This window comes from Actinia tenebrosa, unplaced genomic scaffold (genome assembly GCF_029948245.1).
Source record: "Actinia tenebrosa isolate PJP-AT-01 unplaced genomic scaffold, QUT_ActTen_1.0 PGA_scaffold15__27_contigs__length_11533743, whole genome shotgun sequence".
NCBI classification, from domain to species: domain Eukaryota; kingdom Metazoa; phylum Cnidaria; class Anthozoa; order Actiniaria; family Actiniidae; genus Actinia; species Actinia tenebrosa.
This window is the reverse complement of record NW_028292575.1, coordinates 3,888,279-3,893,215: the sequence shown is the minus strand read 5'-3', so window position 1 is coordinate 3,893,215 and position 4,937 is coordinate 3,888,279. Positions and strand designations below refer to the sequence as shown.

At 36.1% G+C, this 4,937-nt stretch overlaps 1 long non-coding RNA gene across 1 annotated transcript; it reads left to right on the top strand.

Moving 5' to 3' along the window:
• Positions 1-390: 390 nt before the first annotated feature.
• On the top strand, positions 391-4,880 carry LOC116307787 (uncharacterized). Its single transcript, XR_016119903.1, has 5 exons — positions 391-658; positions 1,792-3,465; positions 3,728-3,845; positions 4,310-4,379; positions 4,832-4,880. It is a non-coding gene; the product is annotated as an uncharacterized LOC116307787 (long non-coding RNA).
• Positions 4,881-4,937: the final 57 nt, after the last annotated feature.

Genomic DNA, 4,937 nt, shown 5'->3' with positions numbered 1-4,937 from the left:
TGGGGCAAACAAAAGACCCTTTTTGGCCGCAACAATTCAAACATTCATGCGTAAGTATGATATTATATTATAACAAAAGATAAGTGGGGTCAATCGCGGGTAATGTTAATGTTAAGGTCTCTGGTCCTTTTGTTCCATAACACGTGTACCGGATTCTATCGTTGAAAAGATTTTTGGTGCATATTTATTGTGTTCGTAGGGTATCATTGTAATATTACCAATTGCTGTTGGCTCGTTAACTGTAAATTATACCCTTTTATGTAGAAAATGTTTATACTTGACTTAATGCGGGACTGCAGAGTGTGAGCGCGGCTCCCGCCGTATGCTAATGAAAAGGTTTCGTACCCAGTCTATCTCCCGCAGAAATTATGCATATCAGTCGTCGCCAACACCGCGGTCAAACGTCTGCGCATGCGTGAAGGACTAGCATCAAAATGGCGGATAATCTTACATGTTTTTCTGGATGAGTAAACTGTTTTCTTCGATCTTTTCGGATTGCAGCCCTGTTGCATACGTTGTTTTGTGATTTTCTTCCCTTTTATGTCGTGGAAGATAAGTGAATTACACAAAATGTCCGCAGCAGAGGATATTCCTATTGATTTTTTTGAAGGAAACCAGAAAATCCGAAGGAAAATGATCTTATATAAGATTGCCGAAGGTGAGTTGATGCTTTATTTTATAGGATTGATCGATCGTACTACAGTGCAGATATGTACCGCTGGGACATGATATACTATCTTAAGCCTTTATGTGCTAAGAAGCGTCAGTCAATGAAAATACTTGTCAAAAATTTTTAAATTGAAGTCAAATACATATGATTGTTTACTTGACTTTTTAAAGGCTGCAGAGCCAGCACTGAATCCATAGAAAGTATTCTTAATTAAGCACTCCACGAAGCAATAAATTTACAATTTCAAACAAGAACTTTACTAAAACTGTAAAGATATCAAAACTTTATCAAACCTTTTCCATGGCAATGAGTGTAGGTATAACCTTAGAAATTCAGATGACTTCTCAATACCAAGATTTAACACTATAACACATGGGAAGCACAGTATAAGGTATATATAGGTCCTTTCATTTGGTCAAAGCTTAATAAATCGCTCAAAATGGCTGAATCAATTAATATATTAGAAATCAAGAAAGGAAGTTGGACTTGGCCGTGACTATCTCTGCTCAGGAGTGTAAAGACTGCTTTTTGTGTCTACATTAATTCATGTCTCTACTTGTTCTATTGAATAATTTAATTTTTATGGGTAATGCAGTGTGCTGCAGTTTTCCATACCAGCGAACTCAAATGTCCTGATAGTAGTTTCAGTGTCTGGATAGACGTGGGGCGTCTGACTTGGCCAGGGTGCAAACCTGTGGTACACAGCTATTATTTTATTATCTACACATATAATTCATGTATAACATACCAGTTGCACTAGGGATATTGGAAGGGAGAGGGTAGAGTGGGGGGGAGGGGGGTGGAATAGATGGTGTTGGGGTGGGAATGTAAATAGGAAATAACTAACAATTAACTATGGATTTTAAGGGTTTTTATTAGGGTTAGATAGGTGTCTCCAATGAGTTTCTTAATTGTAAGCTAGAAAGAAAGACACATTAATAAAGTTGTTATTATTATTATTATTATTATTATTATTATTATTATGTAATATCAATGTTGATGGATTTTGTATGGATATAATTATTTCTTAAAAAAACGTTTATGTACACATGTAATATATTGTTTATATATTGCTTATAAATTGTTTTGCATTTATCAAAAATCCATCTAAATCTTTGCAGGGTGGTCTTACCAACCAATGCTCCATAAATTAGTTGCCATGAAGATGACTATCCATGAGAAGAATGTTATTTGCCTGGCCAATTAAACACACAGACATTTAGCCATTGATGATAATGATGGCTGCTATATTGGGTTCTTGACAAGTCTTTGCAAAAAGAATGCCAGTGAAGACTGTGGGACAGCTGGATTTGTATTAATAAAATCCACATCAAAAGAATCATCAACAGTAATTCCTTGAAATGAATGATTAGACTGATGTATATCACTGCCTCAGATACAGAAAAGTGAATTGGGCGCCCACCAGTAACTTGATCATGTATGTTGTTGCCCTTTCCGATACAGGATGTGATTACCATTTGCCACAATATTGACATTGTTTGGTCAGGGATTGGTAAAACCATTCTGTTTGCTATATAACACTTTGAAAGAATGATATTGATGAAAGTGCATGCTGTTAAGCCATTCCTTCCATTAAGTGTGGACTGTGATATCTGCTTTTCAAATAACCAGAACTTTCCATATTGAGTTGAAACAGATAATACATGGGCATGATGAGTTCCTTGGCCAGATAGAGAGCCAGAAGAATTTGCACTTGCATTTGAGCTTCTTGAAGGTTGAGGGACAGAAAATGTATTTAAAATTGTTTCAACATGGTTCTTCCAATCTGTGGATTCATAATAGTCAGGGCCATGACTGTTTATATCTGGAACTTTATCTGGACTGTTTCATTTTCCTCATTATTACTTATATTATTGATACTGTTAGATGTACTTGTAGGCAAAAGAAGAGATGTGTTAAAAGAATTTGTCAGTTTATCCAATTTGTTCATGAGTGGCTGAGAGCAGTGAGGACAATGTTTCTTTAAAGTTTGCTCAGTCCCTATGATACATGTGCAAACACATTTTCTAGATATACCATTTATGACTATATTAGGTGTAGACATAGGCAAATAGCTGGAATAGTAGGTTGGATTTCTAAAAGAGAGGAGACCATGTGGGTGGCAAGAGACAGTTTGAGGCTCGTGTCTGGTAATCTAATGGTATAGATATTGTGAAAATCATCAAGTAAGAGCATCATAAAGGAATGTTTCTGTAAACAGACAAATAGAAAAAAATTAGGACTGATAAAATTAATATAAGATTGATTTATCTAAAAAAAAAAAAGAAAAAAAAAACCTTAGTAGCATTTTGAATCTTGCTATGGAGGAGAGTGGGGTAGTCCTTCCGTAGTTGACTATTGTGGCGATCTACAGTTCTTGGAGCTATACTGTATCCCAGCACAGGCCCGTTGTTCCATGGTTATTCAAAAAAATTCCCATGTCTTTTTGCAATAGTCCCCTTCACAGTTCCCTGTGCCATCTTGAAAGGTAGCCGTGCCTTTGCATCGAAGCAAGACGAACGGTGAGCTTGTAATGATAGAGACATGTGAATAATTGGTCTTTTGCTTATAATACTTTCTTATGCAAAGCACATGCTTGCTTAATTAACTCCTGTCATTTTTTATATTATTTTATAGCTGTCAAGCAAACTATAAAGCAGCTAATAAAAAGGTCAGCTCGACCCAAAACCAAGGACACAAAGCAAGGGAGGGTACCATATGAACCAAAAAAGGCACCTCCTTTTACTCTGCAGCAGATGAGCAGAATACGCAATTACTGCGTGAAGACAGTTGAGGTACCCAGTTGTGAAGATTCTAAAAGTGTTTATAGCATGCATGCACTTTCATACATTATAATATTATAGATGCTTTTCACAGCAGCTATGTTTGATGGCAGGAACAATGCACTTTTTTCTAAACATGCCTGCTATTATGATGTCACATGAAAAACCTCTATTACTAATTTAAACTTAAAAATTTAATACTATGAATTTTTGTCCTTATTTAATATCAGTAATTTAATAATTATCAACAATTGTCACACACTTAAATCTCCAGGGTTTGCGTGGCTTATGGCTGTGGACAGTCACACTTCTTTCTTTTGCCCTCTTCTAGAGAGGAGAGGAACCTCTCCACTTGAAGATGAAGCATATAAAATTGCCTCACAACTTCTCAGGTACATAATAATGATTTTCAAAAATTTAGAACACAGGAATTGGCACCAAAATGGTACATGGGAAGTACTGGAATATTGTATCGCTATCAGTGAAAAGAGAATTCATTCTGTTCATGATTTTTCTTCTGTAAATGTTTGTTCAATGCAAAAAGATATGATATAAGAAATTACCCTAAAAGGTATGAAGTCATGTTACCTAATTAAAAGGTTCACAGATCACCCTATAACTTGGACAGAGGAAGTCCCCCTTCCCCTCCAGATCTAGTTGTTTAATAATCATGAATTACTGCACTGACATAATACCTGAAGGCTTCTTATCCAAAGTCAATACCTTTTGTCTCAGCTTGTCATGCTCTATCTTTTAAAGCTGAGGGGTTTTGATTTCATTGTATATGTTGTTTTTGTATTATGATTTCACTATTCTACAATTTATTTAAATATTTTATTGCAACTTTAATTTGCAGCTGACTCTGGTAAATGACCCCACTGATTAGAGGTAAAAATTCCATGGTCTAAAGCAGATAAAAGCAAATGGTAAGTACAATCAACACCAAGTAAACATTTTCCCCAATATAAATACACCTTACACAACTATATCAGGAATGCCAACTCTTGCATGTAATTTTAGGATTATGGACCTTGTTTGGTCTCCAGGGTCTTCCAAATCCCATGTATTGAGGCTTTGCACCATCAGTTTCCCGGGGGAGAAAGACTCTATTGTTAAGCTCCTTGTCATGGCTGCCATCACGTGATTAACTGGAATATTGACTAAATAGTTACCATTGTTCTAAAGCTTGTTTTGTTTCACTGTTTCAGTGAATTAAATTAATTCAATGTCAATATTACCACAAAGGTGACCTGCAGTGACCAATTTTCCAGTTTTGAAAAAAAAAAAAAATTGGGGGGGGGGGGGGGGCCGCGTTGGGAATGGGGCTATGGGGTTTTCACATACATGTTTTATAATTTTTCAATGTTTAACGTTGCAGGAGTCACCCTTACGTTGTGGTCTAACCCAATAAACTCAGAGCTGTGTCCAGTTACTGCCCTTTTGGTGTGGCTACTCGTTGAAGGTAAATTAATTAGCCTATAATA